This window comes from Lynx rufus, unplaced genomic scaffold, assembly GCF_022079265.1.
Source record: "Lynx rufus isolate CCGP_SWC_20201006 ecotype Redwood Valley unplaced genomic scaffold, mLynRuf1.p SCAF_25, whole genome shotgun sequence".
In the NCBI taxonomy this organism is placed as follows: Eukaryota; Metazoa; Chordata; class Mammalia; order Carnivora; family Felidae; genus Lynx; species Lynx rufus.
The window spans coordinates 19,395,804-19,418,404 of NW_025814840.1; the positions used below are offsets into that span (position 1 = coordinate 19,395,804).

At 73.7% G+C, this 22,601-nt stretch overlaps 18 non-coding genes across 18 annotated transcripts; all 18 read left to right on the forward strand.

Moving 5' to 3' along the window:
- The first annotated feature begins 283 nt into the window (after nt 1-283).
- Nucleotides 284-402, forward strand: LOC124518767 (5S ribosomal RNA). Its single transcript, XR_006963788.1, has one exon. It is a non-coding gene; the product is annotated as a 5S ribosomal RNA (ribosomal RNA).
- Nucleotides 403-1,549: 1,147 nt separating this feature from the next.
- Nucleotides 1,550-1,668, forward strand: LOC124518768 (5S ribosomal RNA). Its single transcript, XR_006963789.1, has one exon. It is a non-coding gene; the product is annotated as a 5S ribosomal RNA (ribosomal RNA).
- Nucleotides 1,669-2,816: 1,148 nt separating this feature from the next.
- Nucleotides 2,817-2,935, forward strand: LOC124518769 (5S ribosomal RNA). The gene has a single exon (XR_006963790.1). It is a non-coding gene; the product is annotated as a 5S ribosomal RNA (ribosomal RNA).
- A 1,147-nt stretch (nt 2,936-4,082) lies between these two features.
- On the forward strand, nt 4,083-4,201 carry LOC124518770 (5S ribosomal RNA). The gene has a single exon (XR_006963792.1). It is a non-coding gene; the product is annotated as a 5S ribosomal RNA (ribosomal RNA).
- A 1,147-nt stretch (nt 4,202-5,348) lies between these two features.
- LOC124518771 (5S ribosomal RNA) lies at nt 5,349-5,467 on the forward strand. The gene has a single exon (XR_006963793.1). It is a non-coding gene; the product is annotated as a 5S ribosomal RNA (ribosomal RNA).
- A 1,148-nt stretch (nt 5,468-6,615) lies between these two features.
- On the forward strand, nt 6,616-6,734 carry LOC124518773 (5S ribosomal RNA). The gene has a single exon (XR_006963795.1). It is a non-coding gene; the product is annotated as a 5S ribosomal RNA (ribosomal RNA).
- A 1,148-nt stretch (nt 6,735-7,882) lies between these two features.
- On the forward strand, nt 7,883-8,001 carry LOC124518774 (5S ribosomal RNA). The gene has a single exon (XR_006963796.1). It is a non-coding gene; the product is annotated as a 5S ribosomal RNA (ribosomal RNA).
- Nucleotides 8,002-9,148: 1,147 nt separating this feature from the next.
- LOC124518775 (5S ribosomal RNA) lies at nt 9,149-9,267 on the forward strand. Its single transcript, XR_006963798.1, has one exon. It is a non-coding gene; the product is annotated as a 5S ribosomal RNA (ribosomal RNA).
- Nucleotides 9,268-10,415: 1,148 nt separating this feature from the next.
- On the forward strand, nt 10,416-10,534 carry LOC124518776 (5S ribosomal RNA). The gene has a single exon (XR_006963799.1). It is a non-coding gene; the product is annotated as a 5S ribosomal RNA (ribosomal RNA).
- Nucleotides 10,535-11,681: 1,147 nt separating this feature from the next.
- LOC124518777 (5S ribosomal RNA) lies at nt 11,682-11,800 on the forward strand. The gene has a single exon (XR_006963800.1). It is a non-coding gene; the product is annotated as a 5S ribosomal RNA (ribosomal RNA).
- A 1,147-nt stretch (nt 11,801-12,947) lies between these two features.
- Nucleotides 12,948-13,066, forward strand: LOC124518778 (5S ribosomal RNA). The gene has a single exon (XR_006963801.1). It is a non-coding gene; the product is annotated as a 5S ribosomal RNA (ribosomal RNA).
- A 1,148-nt stretch (nt 13,067-14,214) lies between these two features.
- On the forward strand, nt 14,215-14,333 carry LOC124518779 (5S ribosomal RNA). The gene has a single exon (XR_006963802.1). It is a non-coding gene; the product is annotated as a 5S ribosomal RNA (ribosomal RNA).
- Nucleotides 14,334-15,480: 1,147 nt separating this feature from the next.
- Nucleotides 15,481-15,599, forward strand: LOC124518780 (5S ribosomal RNA). The gene has a single exon (XR_006963804.1). It is a non-coding gene; the product is annotated as a 5S ribosomal RNA (ribosomal RNA).
- A 1,148-nt stretch (nt 15,600-16,747) lies between these two features.
- On the forward strand, nt 16,748-16,866 carry LOC124518781 (5S ribosomal RNA). Its single transcript, XR_006963805.1, has one exon. It is a non-coding gene; the product is annotated as a 5S ribosomal RNA (ribosomal RNA).
- Nucleotides 16,867-18,013: 1,147 nt separating this feature from the next.
- LOC124518782 (5S ribosomal RNA) lies at nt 18,014-18,132 on the forward strand. The gene has a single exon (XR_006963806.1). It is a non-coding gene; the product is annotated as a 5S ribosomal RNA (ribosomal RNA).
- Nucleotides 18,133-19,279: 1,147 nt separating this feature from the next.
- LOC124518784 (5S ribosomal RNA) lies at nt 19,280-19,398 on the forward strand. The gene has a single exon (XR_006963808.1). It is a non-coding gene; the product is annotated as a 5S ribosomal RNA (ribosomal RNA).
- Nucleotides 19,399-20,545: 1,147 nt separating this feature from the next.
- LOC124518785 (5S ribosomal RNA) lies at nt 20,546-20,664 on the forward strand. Its single transcript, XR_006963810.1, has one exon. It is a non-coding gene; the product is annotated as a 5S ribosomal RNA (ribosomal RNA).
- Nucleotides 20,665-21,811: 1,147 nt separating this feature from the next.
- Nucleotides 21,812-21,930, forward strand: LOC124518786 (5S ribosomal RNA). The gene has a single exon (XR_006963811.1). It is a non-coding gene; the product is annotated as a 5S ribosomal RNA (ribosomal RNA).
- The last annotated feature ends 671 nt before the right edge of the window (nt 21,931-22,601 follow it).

Sequence of the window (22,601 nt, forward strand, 5' to 3'; positions counted from 1 at the left end):
TGCGGGATGGAAGCGGAGGCGGGCGTGGGGCCAAGCCGGGAGCAGCCTGCAAGAGTCCCGGGATCGGTGAAGGCCGGGGCTTGCGCCACAGCGCCTTGCCAGGGTCCTCTTGCGCCGCCTCCGCCACCCGCCCGGGGCCCGCGGCGGAGGGCGGCGGCGGCCAGGCGGCAGGCAGGCAGGCAGGCAGGCAGGCAGGCAGGCGCGTGCATGGGTGAAGCGCGGCACCCGCTGGGCTTGGGACGCGTGGAGCAGGCTCTTGAGGCGCCCAGCGGCTGCCGCCGGCGTCTACGGCCATACCACCCTGAACGCGCCCGATCTCGTCTGATCTCGGAAGCTAAGCAGGGTCGGGCCTGGTTAGTACTTGGATGGGAGACCGCCTGGGAATACCGGGTGCTGTAGGCTTTTGCTTTTTGCTTTTGCCTTTTGCCTTTTGCCTTTTGCCTCTGGCCTCCTTGACCTCTCCTTTGGCGCCCGCCGCCCCTCCCCCCTCCCTCCGTGTGTCCCTCTCTCCCCGGGGAGCGCGACTCCTGGGGCCAAACACACCCCGGCCACTGCTCCCTCAGCCCCTCCCGGGCCGGCAAAGCGGTCGGGCCTGGCCTAGTCTGGCCCCGCCCCGCCCCGCCCCGCCCCCCCCAGCCCCCCGAGCCAGCACACCCCACGGTACTTCACAAGGCGTCCGCTCGCCGCTCCCCGCTCCCCGCCCCACGCTAAATCCCACTGCACCGGCTGGAAGCCACGCCCCAGCTTTGCACCTTTCCTGCCACTGCACCCGCACGCACGGAGGGGTGGGGGGGTGCGGGGAGGGCGGGACCGGGGGCTGGCGCCTGGGGACTGGAGGGTGGGGGGTGGGTGGGTGGGTGGATCCAAGAACCCAGGAGCGGGCGGGAGGGCGGGGCAGCGAGACCCCACACTCGGCCTCCGCCACAGGCCTGGGCTCCCTGGGTCCCGGACCTCTTCCCTCCCTCGAGCCCTCATCCCCAGGGCCCCCGGCGTTGCGCGAGGCCCAGCCAGGGCAGCGGGCTCGGGCTGGTGATGTTCTCTGGGGGCGCTGGGGCCTCGGGGGTGGCTTTGCCCCAGGTGGGGCGGACGGGAGGGAAAGGCGGGGTCGGGGGGGCGGCTGGCTGCGCTCGCCCTGGGACTGGGGCGGAGGCGCTGAGAACCCGGCGGGGGGCGGGGGGGGGGGGGCCCAGATGGCACGTCCGGCCGGATGCCCCACGCTCGCTTCCACCCTCTTCCCAGTGAGCGGCCCGACGTGGTGCGGTGCGGTGCGGGATGGAAGCGGAGGCGGGCGTGGGGCCAAGCCGGGAGCAGCCTGCAAGAGTCCCGGGATCGGTGAAGGCCGGGGCTTGCGCCACAGCGCCTTGCCAGGGTCCTCTTGCGCCGCCTCCGCCACCCGCCCGGGGCCCGCGGCGGAGGGCGGCGGCGGCCAGGCGGCAGGCAGGCAGGCAGGCAGGCAGGCAGGCAGGCGCGTGCATGGGTGAAGCGCGGCACCCGCTGGGCTTGGGACGCGTGGAGCAGGCTCTTGAGGCGCCCAGCGGCTGCCGCCGGCGTCTACGGCCATACCACCCTGAACGCGCCCGATCTCGTCTGATCTCGGAAGCTAAGCAGGGTCGGGCCTGGTTAGTACTTGGATGGGAGACCGCCTGGGAATACCGGGTGCTGTAGGCTTTTGCTTTTTGCTTTTGCCTTTTGCCTTTTGCCTTTTGCCTCTGGCCTCCTTGACCTCTCCTTTGGCGCCCGCCGCCCCTCCCCCCTCCCTCCGTGTGTCCCTCTCTCCCCGGGGAGCGCGACTCCTGGGGCCAAACACACCCCGGCCACTGCTCCCTCAGCCCCTCCCGGGCCGGCAAAGCGGTCGGGCCTGGCCTAGTCTGGCCCCGCCCCGCCCCGCCCCGCCCCCCCCAGCCCCCCGAGCCCGCACACCCCACGGTACTTCACAAGGCGTCCGCTCGCCGCTCCCCGCTCCCCGCCCCACGCTAAATCCCACTGCACCGGCTGGAAGCCACGCCCCAGCTTTGCACCTTTCCTGCCACTGCACCCGCACGCACGGAGGGGTGGGGGGGTGCGGGGAGGGCGGGACCGGGGGCTGGCGCCTGGGGACTGGAGGGTGGGGGGTGGGTGGGTGGGTGGATCCAAGAACCCAGGAGCGGGCGGGAGGGCGGGGCAGCGAGACCCCACACTCGGCCTCCGCCACAGGCCTGGGCTCCCTGGGTCCCGGACCTCTTCCCTCCCTCGAGCCCTCATCCCCAGGGCCCCCGGCGTTGCGCGAGGCCCAGCCAGGGCAGCGGGCTCGGGCTGGTGATGTTCTCTGGGGGCGCTGGGGCCTCGGGGGTGGCTTTGCCCCAGGTGGGGCGGACGGGAGGGAAAGGCGGGGTCGGGGGGGCGGCTGGCTGCGCTCGCCCTGGGACTGGGGCGGAGGCGCTGAGAACCCGGCGGGGGGCGGGGGGGGGGGGGGCCCAGATGGCACGTCCGGCCGGATGCCCCACGCTCGCTTCCACCCTCTTCCCAGTGAGCGGCCCGACGTGGTGCGGTGCGGTGCGGGATGGAAGCGGAGGCGGGCGTGGGGCCAAGCCGGGAGCAGCCTGCAAGAGTCCCGGGATCGGTGAAGGCCGGGGCTTGCGCCACAGCGCCTTGCCAGGGTCCTCTTGCGCCGCCTCCGCCACCCGCCCGGGGCCCGCGGCGGAGGGCGGCGGCGGCCAGGCGGCAGGCAGGCAGGCAGGCAGGCAGGCAGGCAGGCGCGTGCATGGGTGAAGCGCGGCACCCGCTGGGCTTGGGACGCGTGGAGCAGGCTCTTGAGGCGCCCAGCGGCTGCCGCCGGCGTCTACGGCCATACCACCCTGAACGCGCCCGATCTCGTCTGATCTCGGAAGCTAAGCAGGGTCGGGCCTGGTTAGTACTTGGATGGGAGACCGCCTGGGAATACCGGGTGCTGTAGGCTTTTGCTTTTTGCTTTTGCCTTTTGCCTTTTGCCTTTTGCCTCTGGCCTCCTTGACCTCTCCTTTGGCGCCCGCCGCCCCTCCCCCCTCCCTCCGTGTGTCCCTCTCTCCCCGGGGAGCGCGACTCCTGGGGCCAAACACACCCCGGCCACTGCTCCCTCAGCCCCTCCCGGGCCGGCAAAGCGGTCGGGCCTGGCCTAGTCTGGCCCCGCCCCGCCCCGCCCCGCCCCCCCCAGCCCCCCGAGCCCGCACACCCCACGGTACTTCACAAGGCGTCCGCTCGCCGCTCCCCGCTCCCCGCCCCACGCTAAATCCCACTGCACCGGCTGGAAGCCACGCCCCAGCTTTGCACCTTTCCTGCCACTGCACCCGCACGCACGGAGGGGTGGGGGGGTGCGGGGAGGGCGGGACCGGGGGCTGGCGCCTGGGGACTGGAGGGTGGGGGGTGGGTGGGTGGGTGGATCCAAGAACCCAGGAGCGGGCGGGAGGGCGGGGCAGCGAGACCCCACACTCGGCCTCCGCCACAGGCCTGGGCTCCCTGGGTCCCGGACCTCTTCCCTCCCTCGAGCCCTCATCCCCAGGGCCCCCGGCGTTGCGCGAGGCCCAGCCAGGGCAGCGGGCTCGGGCTGGTGATGTTCTCTGGGGGCGCTGGGGCCTCGGGGGTGGCTTTGCCCCAGGTGGGGCGGACGGGAGGGAAAGGCGGGGTCGGGGGGGCGGCTGGCTGCGCTCGCCCTGGGACTGGGGCGGAGGCGCTGAGAACCCGGCGGGGGGCGGGGGGGGGGGGGCCCAGATGGCACGTCCGGCCGGATGCCCCACGCTCGCTTCCACCCTCTTCCCAGTGAGCGGCCCGACGTGGTGCGGTGCGGTGCGGGATGGAAGCGGAGGCGGGCGTGGGGCCAAGCCGGGAGCAGCCTGCAAGAGTCCCGGGATCGGTGAAGGCCGGGGCTTGCGCCACAGCGCCTTGCCAGGGTCCTCTTGCGCCGCCTCCGCCACCCGCCCGGGGCCCGCGGCGGAGGGCGGCGGCGGCCAGGCGGCAGGCAGGCAGGCAGGCAGGCAGGCAGGCAGGCGCGTGCATGGGTGAAGCGCGGCACCCGCTGGGCTTGGGACGCGTGGAGCAGGCTCTTGAGGCGCCCAGCGGCTGCCGCCGGCGTCTACGGCCATACCACCCTGAACGCGCCCGATCTCGTCTGATCTCGGAAGCTAAGCAGGGTCGGGCCTGGTTAGTACTTGGATGGGAGACCGCCTGGGAATACCGGGTGCTGTAGGCTTTTGCTTTTTGCTTTTGCCTTTTGCCTTTTGCCTTTTGCCTCTGGCCTCCTTGACCTCTCCTTTGGCGCCCGCCGCCCCTCCCCCCTCCCTCCGTGTGTCCCTCTCTCCCCGGGGAGCGCGACTCCTGGGGCCAAACACACCCCGGCCACTGCTCCCTCAGCCCCTCCCGGGCCGGCAAAGCGGTCGGGCCTGGCCTAGTCTGGCCCCGCCCCGCCCCGCCCCGCCCCCCCCAGCCCCCCGAGCCAGCACACCCCACGGTACTTCACAAGGCGTCCGCTCGCCGCTCCCCGCTCCCCGCCCCACGCTAAATCCCACTGCACCGGCTGGAAGCCACGCCCCAGCTTTGCACCTTTCCTGCCACTGCACCCGCACGCACGGAGGGGTGGGGGGGTGCGGGGAGGGCGGGACCGGGGGCTGGCGCCTGGGGACTGGAGGGTGGGGGGTGGGTGGGTGGGTGGATCCAAGAACCCAGGAGCGGGCGGGAGGGCGGGGCAGCGAGACCCCACACTCGGCCTCCGCCACAGGCCTGGGCTCCCTGGGTCCCGGACCTCTTCCCTCCCTCGAGCCCTCATCCCCAGGGCCCCCGGCGTTGCGCGAGGCCCAGCCAGGGCAGCGGGCTCGGGCTGGTGATGTTCTCTGGGGGCGCTGGGGCCTCGGGGGTGGCTTTGCCCCAGGTGGGGCGGACGGGAGGGAAAGGCGGGGTCGGGGGGGCGGCTGGCTGCGCTCGCCCTGGGACTGGGGCGGAGGCGCTGAGAACCCGGCGGGGGGCGGGGGGGGGGGGGCCCAGATGGCACGTCCGGCCGGATGCCCCACGCTCGCTTCCACCCTCTTCCCAGTGAGCGGCCCGACGTGGTGCGGTGCGGTGCGGGATGGAAGCGGAGGCGGGCGTGGGGCCAAGCCGGGAGCAGCCTGCAAGAGTCCCGGGATCGGTGAAGGCCGGGGCTTGCGCCACAGCGCCTTGCCAGGGTCCTCTTGCGCCGCCTCCGCCACCCGCCCGGGGCCCGCGGCGGAGGGCGGCGGCGGCCAGGCGGCAGGCAGGCAGGCAGGCAGGCAGGCAGGCAGGCGCGTGCATGGGTGAAGCGCGGCACCCGCTGGGCTTGGGACGCGTGGAGCAGGCTCTTGAGGCGCCCAGCGGCTGCCGCCGGCGTCTACGGCCATACCACCCTGAACGCGCCCGATCTCGTCTGATCTCGGAAGCTAAGCAGGGTCGGGCCTGGTTAGTACTTGGATGGGAGACCGCCTGGGAATACCGGGTGCTGTAGGCTTTTGCTTTTTGCTTTTGCCTTTTGCCTTTTGCCTTTTGCCTCTGGCCTCCTTGACCTCTCCTTTGGCGCCCGCCGCCCCTCCCCCCTCCCTCCGTGTGTCCCTCTCTCCCCGGGGAGCGCGACTCCTGGGGCCAAACACACCCCGGCCACTGCTCCCTCAGCCCCTCCCGGGCCGGCAAAGCGGTCGGGCCTGGCCTAGTCTGGCCCCGCCCCGCCCCGCCCCGCCCCCCCCAGCCCCCCGAGCCCGCACACCCCACGGTACTTCACAAGGCGTCCGCTCGCCGCTCCCCGCTCCCCGCCCCACGCTAAATCCCACTGCACCGGCTGGAAGCCACGCCCCAGCTTTGCACCTTTCCTGCCACTGCACCCGCACGCACGGAGGGGTGGGGGGGTGCGGGGAGGGCGGGACCGGGGGCTGGCGCCTGGGGACTGGAGGGTGGGGGGTGGGTGGGTGGGTGGATCCAAGAACCCAGGAGCGGGCGGGAGGGCGGGGCAGCGAGACCCCACACTCGGCCTCCGCCACAGGCCTGGGCTCCCTGGGTCCCGGACCTCTTCCCTCCCTCGAGCCCTCATCCCCAGGGCCCCCGGCGTTGCGCGAGGCCCAGCCAGGGCAGCGGGCTCGGGCTGGTGATGTTCTCTGGGGGCGCTGGGGCCTCGGGGGTGGCTTTGCCCCAGGTGGGGCGGACGGGAGGGAAAGGCGGGGTCGGGGGGGCGGCTGGCTGCGCTCGCCCTGGGACTGGGGCGGAGGCGCTGAGAACCCGGCGGGGGGCGGGGGGGGGGGGGGCCCAGATGGCACGTCCGGCCGGATGCCCCACGCTCGCTTCCACCCTCTTCCCAGTGAGCGGCCCGACGTGGTGCGGTGCGGTGCGGGATGGAAGCGGAGGCGGGCGTGGGGCCAAGCCGGGAGCAGCCTGCAAGAGTCCCGGGATCGGTGAAGGCCGGGGCTTGCGCCACAGCGCCTTGCCAGGGTCCTCTTGCGCCGCCTCCGCCACCCGCCCGGGGCCCGCGGCGGAGGGCGGCGGCGGCCAGGCGGCAGGCAGGCAGGCAGGCAGGCAGGCAGGCAGGCGCGTGCATGGGTGAAGCGCGGCACCCGCTGGGCTTGGGACGCGTGGAGCAGGCTCTTGAGGCGCCCAGCGGCTGCCGCCGGCGTCTACGGCCATACCACCCTGAACGCGCCCGATCTCGTCTGATCTCGGAAGCTAAGCAGGGTCGGGCCTGGTTAGTACTTGGATGGGAGACCGCCTGGGAATACCGGGTGCTGTAGGCTTTTGCTTTTTGCTTTTGCCTTTTGCCTTTTGCCTTTTGCCTCTGGCCTCCTTGACCTCTCCTTTGGCGCCCGCCGCCCCTCCCCCCTCCCTCCGTGTGTCCCTCTCTCCCCGGGGAGCGCGACTCCTGGGGCCAAACACACCCCGGCCACTGCTCCCTCAGCCCCTCCCGGGCCGGCAAAGCGGTCGGGCCTGGCCTAGTCTGGCCCCGCCCCGCCCCGCCCCGCCCCCCCCAGCCCCCCGAGCCCGCACACCCCACGGTACTTCACAAGGCGTCCGCTCGCCGCTCCCCGCTCCCCGCCCCACGCTAAATCCCACTGCACCGGCTGGAAGCCACGCCCCAGCTTTGCACCTTTCCTGCCACTGCACCCGCACGCACGGAGGGGTGGGGGGGTGCGGGGAGGGCGGGACCGGGGGCTGGCGCCTGGGGACTGGAGGGTGGGGGGTGGGTGGGTGGGTGGATCCAAGAACCCAGGAGCGGGCGGGAGGGCGGGGCAGCGAGACCCCACACTCGGCCTCCGCCACAGGCCTGGGCTCCCTGGGTCCCGGACCTCTTCCCTCCCTCGAGCCCTCATCCCCAGGGCCCCCGGCGTTGCGCGAGGCCCAGCCAGGGCAGCGGGCTCGGGCTGGTGATGTTCTCTGGGGGCGCTGGGGCCTCGGGGGTGGCTTTGCCCCAGGTGGGGCGGACGGGAGGGAAAGGCGGGGTCGGGGGGGCGGCTGGCTGCGCTCGCCCTGGGACTGGGGCGGAGGCGCTGAGAACCCGGCGGGGGGCGGGGGGGGGGGGGGCCCAGATGGCACGTCCGGCCGGATGCCCCACGCTCGCTTCCACCCTCTTCCCAGTGAGCGGCCCGACGTGGTGCGGTGCGGTGCGGGATGGAAGCGGAGGCGGGCGTGGGGCCAAGCCGGGAGCAGCCTGCAAGAGTCCCGGGATCGGTGAAGGCCGGGGCTTGCGCCACAGCGCCTTGCCAGGGTCCTCTTGCGCCGCCTCCGCCACCCGCCCGGGGCCCGCGGCGGAGGGCGGCGGCGGCCAGGCGGCAGGCAGGCAGGCAGGCAGGCAGGCAGGCAGGCGCGTGCATGGGTGAAGCGCGGCACCCGCTGGGCTTGGGACGCGTGGAGCAGGCTCTTGAGGCGCCCAGCGGCTGCCGCCGGCGTCTACGGCCATACCACCCTGAACGCGCCCGATCTCGTCTGATCTCGGAAGCTAAGCAGGGTCGGGCCTGGTTAGTACTTGGATGGGAGACCGCCTGGGAATACCGGGTGCTGTAGGCTTTTGCTTTTTGCTTTTGCCTTTTGCCTTTTGCCTTTTGCCTCTGGCCTCCTTGACCTCTCCTTTGGCGCCCGCCGCCCCTCCCCCCTCCCTCCGTGTGTCCCTCTCTCCCCGGGGAGCGCGACTCCTGGGGCCAAACACACCCCGGCCACTGCTCCCTCAGCCCCTCCCGGGCCGGCAAAGCGGTCGGGCCTGGCCTAGTCTGGCCCCGCCCCGCCCCGCCCCGCCCCCCCCAGCCCCCCGAGCCCGCACACCCCACGGTACTTCACAAGGCGTCCGCTCGCCGCTCCCCGCTCCCCGCCCCACGCTAAATCCCACTGCACCGGCTGGAAGCCACGCCCCAGCTTTGCACCTTTCCTGCCACTGCACCCGCACGCACGGAGGGGTGGGGGGGTGCGGGGAGGGCGGGACCGGGGGCTGGCGCCTGGGGACTGGAGGGTGGGGGGTGGGTGGGTGGGTGGATCCAAGAACCCAGGAGCGGGCGGGAGGGCGGGGCAGCGAGACCCCACACTCGGCCTCCGCCACAGGCCTGGGCTCCCTGGGTCCCGGACCTCTTCCCTCCCTCGAGCCCTCATCCCCAGGGCCCCCGGCGTTGCGCGAGGCCCAGCCAGGGCAGCGGGCTCGGGCTGGTGATGTTCTCTGGGGGCGCTGGGGCCTCGGGGGTGGCTTTGCCCCAGGTGGGGCGGACGGGAGGGAAAGGCGGGGTCGGGGGGGCGGCTGGCTGCGCTCGCCCTGGGACTGGGGCGGAGGCGCTGAGAACCCGGCGGGGGGCGGGGGGGGGGGGGCCCAGATGGCACGTCCGGCCGGATGCCCCACGCTCGCTTCCACCCTCTTCCCAGTGAGCGGCCCGACGTGGTGCGGTGCGGTGCGGGATGGAAGCGGAGGCGGGCGTGGGGCCAAGCCGGGAGCAGCCTGCAAGAGTCCCGGGATCGGTGAAGGCCGGGGCTTGCGCCACAGCGCCTTGCCAGGGTCCTCTTGCGCCGCCTCCGCCACCCGCCCGGGGCCCGCGGCGGAGGGCGGCGGCGGCCAGGCGGCAGGCAGGCAGGCAGGCAGGCAGGCAGGCAGGCGCGTGCATGGGTGAAGCGCGGCACCCGCTGGGCTTGGGACGCGTGGAGCAGGCTCTTGAGGCGCCCAGCGGCTGCCGCCGGCGTCTACGGCCATACCACCCTGAACGCGCCCGATCTCGTCTGATCTCGGAAGCTAAGCAGGGTCGGGCCTGGTTAGTACTTGGATGGGAGACCGCCTGGGAATACCGGGTGCTGTAGGCTTTTGCTTTTTGCTTTTGCCTTTTGCCTTTTGCCTTTTGCCTCTGGCCTCCTTGACCTCTCCTTTGGCGCCCGCCGCCCCTCCCCCCTCCCTCCGTGTGTCCCTCTCTCCCCGGGGAGCGCGACTCCTGGGGCCAAACACACCCCGGCCACTGCTCCCTCAGCCCCTCCCGGGCCGGCAAAGCGGTCGGGCCTGGCCTAGTCTGGCCCCGCCCCGCCCCGCCCCGCCCCCCCCAGCCCCCCGAGCCCGCACACCCCACGGTACTTCACAAGGCGTCCGCTCGCCGCTCCCCGCTCCCCGCCCCACGCTAAATCCCACTGCACCGGCTGGAAGCCACGCCCCAGCTTTGCACCTTTCCTGCCACTGCACCCGCACGCACGGAGGGGTGGGGGGGTGCGGGGAGGGCGGGACCGGGGGCTGGCGCCTGGGGACTGGAGGGTGGGGGGTGGGTGGGTGGGTGGATCCAAGAACCCAGGAGCGGGCGGGAGGGCGGGGCAGCGAGACCCCACACTCGGCCTCCGTCACAGGCCTGGGCTCCCTGGGTCCCGGACCTCTTCCCTCCCTCGAGCCCTCATCCCCAGGGCCCCCGGCGTTGCGCGAGGCCCAGCCAGGGCAGCGGGCTCGGGCTGGTGATGTTCTCTGGGGGCGCTGGGGCCTCGGGGGTGGCTTTGCCCCAGGTGGGGCGGACGGGAGGGAAAGGCGGGGTCGGGGGGGCGGCTGGCTGCGCTCGCCCTGGGACTGGGGCGGAGGCGCTGAGAACCCGGCGGGGGGCGGGGGGGGGGGGGGCCCAGATGGCACGTCCGGCCGGATGCCCCACGCTCGCTTCCACCCTCTTCCCAGTGAGCGGCCCGACGTGGTGCGGTGCGGTGCGGGATGGAAGCGGAGGCGGGCGTGGGGCCAAGCCGGGAGCAGCCTGCAAGAGTCCCGGGATCGGTGAAGGCCGGGGCTTGCGCCACAGCGCCTTGCCAGGGTCCTCTTGCGCCGCCTCCGCCACCCGCCCGGGGCCCGCGGCGGAGGGCGGCGGCGGCCAGGCGGCAGGCAGGCAGGCAGGCAGGCAGGCAGGCAGGCGCGTGCATGGGTGAAGCGCGGCACCCGCTGGGCTTGGGACGCGTGGAGCAGGCTCTTGAGGCGCCCAGCGGCTGCCGCCGGCGTCTACGGCCATACCACCCTGAACGCGCCCGATCTCGTCTGATCTCGGAAGCTAAGCAGGGTCGGGCCTGGTTAGTACTTGGATGGGAGACCGCCTGGGAATACCGGGTGCTGTAGGCTTTTGCTTTTTGCTTTTGCCTTTTGCCTTTTGCCTTTTGCCTCTGGCCTCCTTGACCTCTCCTTTGGCGCCCGCCGCCCCTCCCCCCTCCCTCCGTGTGTCCCTCTCTCCCCGGGGAGCGCGACTCCTGGGGCCAAACACACCCCGGCCACTGCTCCCTCAGCCCCTCCCGGGCCGGCAAAGCGGTCGGGCCTGGCCTAGTCTGGCCCCGCCCCGCCCCGCCCCGCCCCCCCCAGCCCCCCGAGCCCGCACACCCCACGGTACTTCACAAGGCGTCCGCTCGCCGCTCCCCGCTCCCCGCCCCACGCTAAATCCCACTGCACCGGCTGGAAGCCACGCCCCAGCTTTGCACCTTTCCTGCCACTGCACCCGCACGCACGGAGGGGTGGGGGGGTGCGGGGAGGGCGGGACCGGGGGCTGGCGCCTGGGGACTGGAGGGTGGGGGGTGGGTGGGTGGGTGGATCCAAGAACCCAGGAGCGGGCGGGAGGGCGGGGCAGCGAGACCCCACACTCGGCCTCCGCCACAGGCCTGGGCTCCCTGGGTCCCGGACCTCTTCCCTCCCTCGAGCCCTCATCCCCAGGGCCCCCGGCGTTGCGCGAGGCCCAGCCAGGGCAGCGGGCTCGGGCTGGTGATGTTCTCTGGGGGCGCTGGGGCCTCGGGGGTGGCTTTGCCCCAGGTGGGGCGGACGGGAGGGAAAGGCGGGGTCGGGGGGGCGGCTGGCTGCGCTCGCCCTGGGACTGGGGCGGAGGCGCTGAGAACCCGGCGGGGGGCGGGGGGGGGGGGGCCCAGATGGCACGTCCGGCCGGATGCCCCACGCTCGCTTCCACCCTCTTCCCAGTGAGCGGCCCGACGTGGTGCGGTGCGGTGCGGGATGGAAGCGGAGGCGGGCGTGGGGCCAAGCCGGGAGCAGCCTGCAAGAGTCCCGGGATCGGTGAAGGCCGGGGCTTGCGCCACAGCGCCTTGCCAGGGTCCTCTTGCGCCGCCTCCGCCACCCGCCCGGGGCCCGCGGCGGAGGGCGGCGGCGGCCAGGCGGCAGGCAGGCAGGCAGGCAGGCAGGCAGGCAGGCGCGTGCATGGGTGAAGCGCGGCACCCGCTGGGCTTGGGACGCGTGGAGCAGGCTCTTGAGGCGCCCAGCGGCTGCCGCCGGCGTCTACGGCCATACCACCCTGAACGCGCCCGATCTCGTCTGATCTCGGAAGCTAAGCAGGGTCGGGCCTGGTTAGTACTTGGATGGGAGACCGCCTGGGAATACCGGGTGCTGTAGGCTTTTGCTTTTTGCTTTTGCCTTTTGCCTTTTGCCTTTTGCCTCTGGCCTCCTTGACCTCTCCTTTGGCGCCCGCCGCCCCTCCCCCCTCCCTCCGTGTGTCCCTCTCTCCCCGGGGAGCGCGACTCCTGGGGCCAAACACACCCCGGCCACTGCTCCCTCAGCCCCTCCCGGGCCGGCAAAGCGGTCGGGCCTGGCCTAGTCTGGCCCCGCCCCGCCCCGCCCCGCCCCCCCCAGCCCCCCGAGCCCGCACACCCCACGGTACTTCACAAGGCGTCCGCTCGCCGCTCCCCGCTCCCCGCCCCACGCTAAATCCCACTGCACCGGCTGGAAGCCACGCCCCAGCTTTGCACCTTTCCTGCCACTGCACCCGCACGCACGGAGGGGTGGGGGGGTGCGGGGAGGGCGGGACCGGGGGCTGGCGCCTGGGGACTGGAGGGTGGGGGGTGGGTGGGTGGGTGGATCCAAGAACCCAGGAGCGGGCGGGAGGGCGGGGCAGCGAGACCCCACACTCGGCCTCCGCCACAGGCCTGGGCTCCCTGGGTCCCGGACCTCTTCCCTCCCTCGAGCCCTCATCCCCAGGGCCCCCGGCGTTGCGCGAGGCCCAGCCAGGGCAGCGGGCTCGGGCTGGTGATGTTCTCTGGGGGCGCTGGGGCCTCGGGGGTGGCTTTGCCCCAGGTGGGGCGGACGGGAGGGAAAGGCGGGGTCGGGGGGGCGGCTGGCTGCGCTCGCCCTGGGACTGGGGCGGAGGCGCTGAGAACCCGGCGGGGGGCGGGGGGGGGGGGGCCCAGATGGCACGTCCGGCCGGATGCCCCACGCTCGCTTCCACCCTCTTCCCAGTGAGCGGCCCGACGTGGTGCGGTGCGGTGCGGGATGGAAGCGGAGGCGGGCGTGGGGCCAAGCCGGGAGCAGCCTGCAAGAGTCCCGGGATCGGTGAAGGCCGGGGCTTGCGCCACAGCGCCTTGCCAGGGTCCTCTTGCGCCGCCTCCGCCACCCGCCCGGGGCCCGCGGCGGAGGGCGGCGGCGGCCAGGCGGCAGGCAGGCAGGCAGGCAGGCAGGCAGGCAGGCGCGTGCATGGGTGAAGCGCGGCACCCGCTGGGCTTGGGACGCGTGGAGCAGGCTCTTGAGGCGCCCAGCGGCTGCCGCCGGCGTCTACGGCCATACCACCCTGAACGCGCCCGATCTCGTCTGATCTCGGAAGCTAAGCAGGGTCGGGCCTGGTTAGTACTTGGATGGGAGACCGCCTGGGAATACCGGGTGCTGTAGGCTTTTGCTTTTTGCTTTTGCCTTTTGCCTTTTGCCTTTTGCCTCTGGCCTCCTTGACCTCTCCTTTGGCGCCCGCCGCCCCTCCCCCCTCCCTCCGTGTGTCCCTCTCTCCCCGGGGAGCGCGACTCCTGGGGCCAAACACACCCCGGCCACTGCTCCCTCAGCCCCTCCCGGGCCGGCAAAGCGGTCGGGCCTGGCCTAGTCTGGCCCCGCCCCGCCCCGCCCCGCCCCCCCCAGCCCCCCGAGCCCGCACACCCCACGGTACTTCACAAGGCGTCCGCTCGCCGCTCCCCGCTCCCCGCCCCACGCTAAATCCCACTGCACCGGCTGGAAGCCACGCCCCAGCTTTGCACCTTTCCTGCCACTGCACCCGCACGCACGGAGGGGTGGGGGGGTGCGGGGAGGGCGGGACCGGGGGCTGGCGCCTGGGGACTGGAGGGTGGGGGGTGGGTGGGTGGGTGGATCCAAGAACCCAGGAGCGGGCGGGAGGGCGGGGCAGCGAGACCCCACACTCGGCCTCCGCCACAGGCCTGGGCTCCCTGGGTCCCGGACCTCTTCCCTCCCTCGAGCCCTCATCCCCAGGGCCCCCGGCGTTGCGCGAGGCCCAGCCAGGGCAGCGGGCTCGGGCTGGTGATGTTCTCTGGGGGCGCTGGGGCCTCGGGGGTGGCTTTGCCCCAGGTGGGGCGGACGGGAGGGAAAGGCGGGGTCGGGGGGGCGGCTGGCTGCGCTCGCCCTGGGACTGGGGCGGAGGCGCTGAGAACCCGGCGGGGGGCGGGGGGGGGGGGGGCCCAGATGGCACGTCCGGCCGGATGCCCCACGCTCGCTTCCACCCTCTTCCCAGTGAGCGGCCCGACGTGGTGCGGTGCGGTGCGGGATGGAAGCGGAGGCGGGCGTGGGGCCAAGCCGGGAGCAGCCTGCAAGAGTCCCGGGATCGGTGAAGGCCGGGGCTTGCGCCACAGCGCCTTGCCAGGGTCCTCTTGCGCCGCCTCCGCCACCCGCCCGGGGCCCGCGGCGGAGGGCGGCGGCGGCCAGGCGGCAGGCAGGCAGGCAGGCAGGCAGGCAGGCAGGCGCGTGCATGGGTGAAGCGCGGCACCCGCTGGGCTTGGGACGCGTGGAGCAGGCTCTTGAGGCGCCCAGCGGCTGCCGCCGGCGTCTACGGCCATACCACCCTGAACGCGCCCGATCTCGTCTGATCTCGGAAGCTAAGCAGGGTCGGGCCTGGTTAGTACTTGGATGGGAGACCGCCTGGGAATACCGGGTGCTGTAGGCTTTTGCTTTTTGCTTTTGCCTTTTGCCTTTTGCCTTTTGCCTCTGGCCTCCTTGACCTCTCCTTTGGCGCCCGCCGCCCCTCCCCCCTCCCTCCGTGTGTCCCTCTCTCCCCGGGGAGCGCGACTCCTGGGGCCAAACACACCCCGGCCACTGCTCCCTCAGCCCCTCCCGGGCCGGCAAAGCGGTCGGGCCTGGCCTAGTCTGGCCCCGCCCCGCCCCGCCCCGCCCCCCCCAGCCCCCCGAGCCCGCACACCCCACGGTACTTCACAAGGCGTCCGCTCGCCGCTCCCCGCTCCCCGCCCCACGCTAAATCCCACTGCACCGGCTGGAAGCCACGCCCCAGCTTTGCACCTTTCCTGCCACTGCACCCGCACGCACGGAGGGGTGGGGGGGTGCGGGGAGGGCGGGACCGGGGGCTGGCGCCTGGGGACTGGAGGGTGGGGGGTGGGTGGGTGGGTGGATCCAAGAACCCAGGAGCGGGCGGGAGGGCGGGGCAGCGAGACCCCACACTCGGCCTCCGCCACAGGCCTGGGCTCCCTGGGTCCCGGACCTCTTCCCTCCCTCGAGCCCTCATCCCCAGGGCCCCCGGCGTTGCGCGAGGCCCAGCCAGGGCAGCGGGCTCGGGCTGGTGATGTTCTCTGGGGGCGCTGGGGCCTCGGGGGTGGCTTTGCCCCAGGTGGGGCGGACGGGAGGGAAAGGCGGGGTCGGGGGGGCGGCTGGCTGCGCTCGCCCTGGGACTGGGGCGGAGGCGCTGAGAACCCGGCGGGGGGCGGGGGGGGGGGGGCCCAGATGGCACGTCCGGCCGGATGCCCCACGCTCGCTTCCACCCTCTTCCCAGTGAGCGGCCCGACGTGGTGCGGTGCGGTGCGGGATGGAAGCGGAGGCGGGCGTGGGGCCAAGCCGGGAGCAGCCTGCAAGAGTCCCGGGATCGGTGAAGGCCGGGGCTTGCGCCACAGCGCCTTGCCAGGGTCCTCTTGCGCCGCCTCCGCCACCCGCCCGGGGCCCGCGGCGGAGGGCGGCGGCGGCCAGGCGGCAGGCAGGCAGGCAGGCAGGCAGGCAGGCAGGCGCGTGCATGGGTGAAGCGCGGCACCCGCTGGGCTTGGGACGCGTGGAGCAGGCTCTTGAGGCGCCCAGCGGCTGCCGCCGGCGTCTACGGCCATACCACCCTGAACGCGCCCGATCTCGTCTGATCTCGGAAGCTAAGCAGGGTCGGGCCTGGTTAGTACTTGGATGGGAGACCGCCTGGGAATACCGGGTGCTGTAGGCTTTTGCTTTTTGCTTTTGCCTTTTGCCTTTTGCCTTTTGCCTCTGGCCTCCTTGACCTCTCCTTTGGCGCCCGCCGCCCCTCCCCCCTCCCTCCGTGTGTCCCTCTCTCCCCGGGGAGCGCGACTCCTGGGGCCAAACACACCCCGGCCACTGCTCCCTCAGCCCCTCCCGGGCCGGCAAAGCGGTCGGGCCTGGCCTAGTCTGGCCCCGCCCCGCCCCGCCCCGCCCCCCCCAGCCCCCCGAGCCCGCACACCCCACGGTACTTCACAAGGCGTCCGCTCGCCGCTCCCCGCTCCCCGCCCCACGCTAAATCCCACTGCACCGGCTGGAAGCCACGCCCCAGCTTTGCACCTTTCCTGCCACTGCACCCGCACGCACGGAGGGGTGGGGGGGTGCGGGGAGGGCGGGACCGGGGGCTGGCGCCTGGGGACTGGAGGGTGGGGGGTGGGTGGGTGGGTGGATCCAAGAACCCAGGAGCGGGCGGGAGGGCGGGGCAGCGAGACCCCACACTCGGCCTCCGTCACAGGCCTGGGCTCCCTGGGTCCCGGACCTCTTCCCTCCCTCGAGCCCTCATCCCCAGGGCCCCCGGCGTTGCGCGAGGCCCAGCCAGGGCAGCGGGCTCGGGCTGGTGATGTTCTCTGGGGGCGCTGGGGCCTCGGGGGTGGCTTTGCCCCAGGTGGGGCGGACGGGAGGGAAAGGCGGGGTCGGGGGGGCGGCTGGCTGCGCTCGCCCTGGGACTGGGGCGGAGGCGCTGAGAACCCGGCGGGGGGCGGGGGGGGGGGGGGCCCAGATGGCACGTCCGGCCGGATGCCCCACGCTCGCTTCCACCCTCTTCCCAGTGAGCGGCCCGACGTGGTGCGGTGCGGTGCGGGATGGAAGCGGAGGCGGGCGTGGGGCCAAGCCGGGAGCAGCCTGCAAGAGTCCCGGGATCGGTGAAGGCCGGGGCTTGCGCCACAGCGCCTTGCCAGGGTCCTCTTGCGCCGCCTCCGCCACCCGCCCGGGGCCCGCGGCGGAGGGCGGCGGCGGCCAGGCGGCAGGCAGGCAGGCAGGCAGGCAGGCAGGCAGGCGCGTGCATGGGTGAAGCGCGGCACCCGCTGGGCTTGGGACGCGTGGAGCAGGCTCTTGAGGCGCCCAGCGGCTGCCGCCGGCGTCTACGGCCATACCACCCTGAACGCGCCCGATCTCGTCTGATCTCGGAAGCTAAGCAGGGTCGGGCCTGGTTAGTACTTGGATGGGAGACCGCCTGGGAATACCGGGTGCTGTAGGCTTTTGCTTTTTGCTTTTGCCTTTTGCCTTTTGCCTTTTGCCTCTGGCCTCCTTGACCTCTCCTTTGGCGCCCGCCGCCCCTCCCCCCTCCCTCCGTGTGTCCCTCTCTCCCCGGGGAGCGCGACTCCTGGGGCCAAACACACCCCGGCCACTGCTCCCTCAGCCCCTCCCGGGCCGGCAAAGCGGTCGGGCCTGGCCTAGTCTGGCCCCGCCCCGCCCCGCCCCGCCCCCCCCAGCCCCCCGAGCCCGCACACCCCACGGTACTTCACAAGGCGTCCGCTCGCCGCTCCCCGCTCCCCGCCCCACGCTAAATCCCACTGCACCGGCTGGAAGCCACGCCCCAGCTTTGCACCTTTCCTGCCACTGCACCCGCACGCACGGAGGGGTGGGGGGGTGCGGGGAGGGCGGGACCGGGGGCTGGCGCCTGGGGACTGGAGGGTGGGGGGTGGGTGGGTGGGTGGATCCAAGAACCCAGGAGCGGGCGGGAGGGCGGGGCAGCGAGACCCCACACTCGGCCTCCGCCACAGGCCTGGGCTCCCTGGGTCCCGGACCTCTTCCCTCCCTCGAGCCCTCATCCCCAGGGCCCCCGGCGTTGCGCGAGGCCCAGCCAGGGCAGCGGGCTCGGGCTGGTGATGTTCTCTGGGGGCGCTGGGGCCTCGGGGGTGGCTTTGCCCCAGGTGGGGCGGACGGGAGGGAAAGGCGGGGTCGGGGGGGCGGCTGGCTGCGCTCGCCCTGGGACTGGGGCGGAGGCGCTGAGAACCCGGCGGGGGGCGGGGGGGGGGGGGCCCAGATGGCACGTCCGGCCGGATGCCCCACGCTCGCTTCCACCCTCTTCCCAGTGAGCGGCCCGACGTGGTGCGGTGCGGTGCGGGATGGAAGCGGAGGCGGGCGTGGGGCCAAGCCGGGAGCAGCCTGCAAGAGTCCCGGGATCGGTGAAGGCCGGGGCTTGCGCCACAGCGCCTTGCCAGGGTCCTCTTGCGCCGCCTCCGCCACCCGCCCGGGGCCCGCGGCGGAGGGCGGCGGCGGCCAGGCGGCAGGCAGGCAGGCAGGCAGGCAGGCAGGCAGGCGCGTGCATGGGTGAAGCGCGGCACCCGCTGGGCTTGGGACGCGTGGAGCAGGCTCTTGAGGCGCCCAGCGGCTGCCGCCGGCGTCTACGGCCATACCACCCTGAACGCGCCCGATCTCGTCTGATCTCGGAAGCTAAGCAGGGTCGGGCCTGGTTAGTACTTGGATGGGAGACCGCCTGGGAATACCGGGTGCTGTAGGCTTTTGCTTTTTGCTTTTGCCTTTTGCCTTTTGCCTTTTGCCTCTGGCCTCCTTGACCTCTCCTTTGGCGCCCGCCGCCCCTCCCCCCTCCCTCCGTGTGTCCCTCTCTCCCCGGGGAGCGCGACTCCTGGGGCCAAACACACCCCGGCCACTGCTCCCTCAGCCCCTCCCGGGCCGGCAAAGCGGTCGGGCCTGGCCTAGTCTGGCCCCGCCCCGCCCCGCCCCGCCCCCCCCAGCCCCCCGAGCCCGCACACCCCACGGTACTTCACAAGGCGTCCGCTCGCCGCTCCCCGCTCCCCGCCCCACGCTAAATCCCACTGCACCGGCTGGAAGCCACGCCCCAGCTTTGCACCTTTCCTGCCACTGCACCCGCACGCACGGAGGGGTGGGGGGGTGCGGGGAGGGCGGGACCGGGGGCTGGCGCCTGGGGACTGGAGGGTGGGGGGTGGGTGGGTGGGTGGATCCAAGAACCCAGGAGCGGGCGGGAGGGCGGGGCAGCGAGACCCCACACTCGGCCTCCGCCACAGGCCTGGGCTCCCTGGGTCCCGGACCTCTTCCCTCCCTCGAGCCCTCATCCCCAGGGCCCCCGGCGTTGCGCGAGGCCCAGCCAGGGCAGCGGGCTCGGGCTGGTGATGTTCTCTGGGGGCGCTGGGGCCTCGGGGGTGGCTTTGCCCCAGGTGGGGCGGACGGGAGGGAAAGGCGGGGTCGGGGGGGCGGCTGGCTGCGCTCGCCCTGGGACTGGGGCGGAGGCGCTGAGAACCCGGCGGGGGGCGGGGGGGGGGGGGCCCAGATGGCACGTCCGGCCGGATGCCCCACGCTCGCTTCCACCCTCTTCCCAGTGAGCGGCCCGACGTGGTGCGGTGCGGTGCGGGATGGAAGCGGAGGCGGGCGTGGGGCCAAGCCGGGAGCAGCCTGCAAGAGTCCCGGGATCGGTGAAGGCCGGGGCTTGCGCCACAGCGCCTTGCCAGGGTCCTCTTGCGCCGCCTCCGCCACCCGCCCGGGGCCCGCGGCGGAGGGCGGCGGCGGCCAGGCGGCAGGCAGGCAGGCAGGCAGGCAGGCAGGCAGGCGCGTGCATGGGTGAAGCGCGGCACCCGCTGGGCTTGGGACGCGTGGAGCAGGCTCTTGAGGCGCCCAGCGGCTGCCGCCGGCGTCTACGGCCATACCACCCTGAACGCGCCCGATCTCGTCTGATCTCGGAAGCTAAGCAGGGTCGGGCCTGGTTAGTACTTGGATGGGAGACCGCCTGGGAATACCGGGTGCTGTAGGCTTTTGCTTTTTGCTTTTGCCTTTTGCCTTTTGCCTTTTGCCTCTGGCCTCCTTGACCTCTCCTTTGGCGCCCGCCGCCCCTCCCCCCTCCCTCCGTGTGTCCCTCTCTCCCCGGGGAGCGCGACTCCTGGGGCCAAACACACCCCGGCCACTGCTCCCTCAGCCCCTCCCGGGCCGGCAAAGCGGTCGGGCCTGGCCTAGTCTGGCCCCGCCCCGCCCCGCCCCGCCCCCCCCAGCCCCCCGAGCCCGCACACCCCACGGTACTTCACAAGGCGTCCGCTCGCCGCTCCCCGCTCCCCGCCCCACGCTAAATCCCACTGCACCGGCTGGAAGCCACGCCCCAGCTTTGCACCTTTCCTGCCACTGCACCCGCACGCACGGAGGGGTGGGGGGGTGCGGGGAGGGCGGGACCGGGGGCTGGCGCCTGGGGACTGGAGGGTGGGGGGTGGGTGGGTGGGTGGATCCAAGAACCCAGGAGCGGGCGGGAGGGCGGGGCAGCGAGACCCCACACTCGGCCTCCGCCACAGGCCTGGGCTCCCTGGGTCCCGGACCTCTTCCCTCCCTCGAGCCCTCATCCCCAGGGCCCCCGGCGTTGCGCGAGGCCCAGCCAGGGCAGCGGGCTCGGGCTGGTGATGTTCTCTGGGGGCGCTGGGGCCTCGGGGGTGGCTTTGCCCCAGGTGGGGCGGACGGGAGGGAAAGGCGGGGTCGGGGGGGCGGCTGGCTGCGCTCGCCCTGGGACTGGGGCGGAGGCGCTGAGAACCCGGCGGGGGGCGGGGGGGGGGGGGCCCAGATGGCACGTCCGGCCGGATGCCCCACGCTCGCTTCCACCCTCTTCCCAGTGAGCGGCCCGACGTGGTGCGGTGCGGTGCGGGATGGAAGCGGAGGCGGGCGTGGGGCCAAGCCGGGAGCAGCCTGCAAGAGTCCCGGGATCGGTGAAGGCCGGGGCTTGCGCCACAGCGCCTTGCCAGGGTCCTCTTGCGCCGCCTCCGCCACCCGCCCGGGGCCCGCGGCGGAGGGCGGCGGCGGCCAGGCGGCAGGCAGGCAGGCAGGCAGGCAGGCAGGCAGGCGCGTGCATGGGTGAAGCGCGGCACCCGCTGGGCTTGGGACGCGTGGAGCAGGCTCTTGAGGCGCCCAGCGGCTGCCGCCGGCGTCTACGGCCATACCACCCTGAACGCGCCCGATCTCGTCTGATCTCGGAAGCTAAGCAGGGTCGGGCCTGGTTAGTACTTGGATGGGAGACCGCCTGGGAATACCGGGTGCTGTAGGCTTTTGCTTTTTGCTTTTGCCTTTTGCCTTTTGCCTTTTGCCTCTGGCCTCCTTGACCTCTCCTTTGGCGCCCGCCGCCCCTCCCCCCTCCCTCCGTGTGTCCCTCTCTCCCCGGGGAGCGCGACTCCTGGGGCCAAACACACCCCGGCCACTGCTCCCTCAGCCCCTCCCGGGCCGGCAAAGCGGTCGGGCCTGGCCTAGTCTGGCCCCGCCCCGCCCCGCCCCGCCCCCCCCAGCCCCCCGAGCCCGCACACCCCACGGTACTTCACAAGGCGTCCGCTCGCCGCTCCCCGCTCCCCGCCCCACGCTAAATCCCACTGCACCGGCTGGAAGCCACGCCCCAGCTTTGCACCTTTCCTGCCACTGCACCCGCACGCACGGAGGGGTGGGGGGGTGCGGGGAGGGCGGGACCGGGGGCTGGCGCCTGGGGACTGGAGGGTGGGGGGTGGGTGGGTGGGTGGATCCAAGAACCCAGGAGCGGGCGGGAGGGCGGGGCAGCGAGACCCCACACTCGGCCTCCGCCACAGGCCTGGGCTCCCTGGGTCCCGGACCTCTTCCCTCCCTCGAGCCCTCATCCCCAGGGCCCCCGGCGTTGCGCGAGGCCCAGCCAGGGCAGCGGGCTCGGGCTGGTGATGTTCTCTGGGGGCGCTGGGGCCTCGGGGGTGGCTTTGCCCCAGGTGGGGCGGACGGGAGGGAAAGGCGGGGTCGGGGGGGCGGCTGGCTGCGCTCGCCCTGGGACTGGGGCGGAGGCGCTGAGAACCCGGCGGGGGGCGGGGGGGGGGGGGCCCAGATGGCACGTCCGGCCGGATGCCCCACGCTCGCTTCCACCCTCTTCCCAGTGAGCGGCCCGACGTGGTGCGGTGCGGTGCGGGATGGAAGCGGAGGCGGGCGTGGGGCCAAGCCGGGAGCAGCCTGCAAGAGTCCCGGGATCGGTGAAGGCCGGGGCTTGCGCCACAGCGCCTTGCCAGGGTCCTCTTGCGCCGCCTCCGCCACCCGCCCGGGGCCCGCGGCGGAGGGCGGCGGCGGCCAGGCGGCAGGCAGGCAGGCAGGCAGGCAGGCAGGCAGGCGCGTGCATGGGTGAAGCGCGGCACCCGCTGGGCTTGGGACGCGTGGAGCAGGCTCTTGAGGCGCCCAGCGGCTGCCGCCGGCGTCTACGGCCATACCACCCTGAACGCGCCCGATCTCGTCTGATCTCGGAAGCTAAGCAGGGTCGGGCCTGGTTAGTACTTGGATGGGAGACCGCCTGGGAATACCGGGTGCTGTAGGCTTTTGCTTTTTGCTTTTGCCTTTTGCCTTTTGCCTTTTGCCTCTGGCCTCCTTGACCTCTCCTTTGGCGCCCGCCGCCCCTCCCCCCTCCCTCCGTGTGTCCCTCTCTCCCCGGGGAGCGCGACTCCTGGGGCCAAACACACCCCGGCCACTGCTCCCTCAGCCCCTCCCGGGCCGGCAAAGCGGTCGGGCCTGGCCTAGTCTGGCCCCGCCCCGCCCCGCCCCGCCCCCCCCAGCCCCCCGAGCCCGCACACCCCACGGTACTTCACAAGGCGTCCGCTCGCCGCTCCCCGCTCCCCGCCCCACGCTAAATCCCACTGCACCGGCTGGAAGCCACGCCCCAGCTTTGCACCTTTCCTGCCACTGCACCCGCACGCACGGAGGGGTGGGGGGGTGCGGGGAGGGCGGGACCGGGGGCTGGCGCCTGGGGACTGGAGGGTGGGGGGTGGGTGGGTGGGTGGATCCAAGAACCCAGGAGCGGGCGGGAGGGCGGGGCAGCGAGACCCCACACTCGGCCTCCGCCACAGGCCTGGGCTCCCTGGGTCCCGGACCTCTTCCCTCCCTCGAGCCCTCATCCCCAGGGCCCCCGGCGTTGCGCGAGGCCCAGCCAGGGCAGCGGGCTCGGGCTGGTGATGTTCTCTGGGGGCGCTGGGGCCTCGGGGGTGGCTTTGCC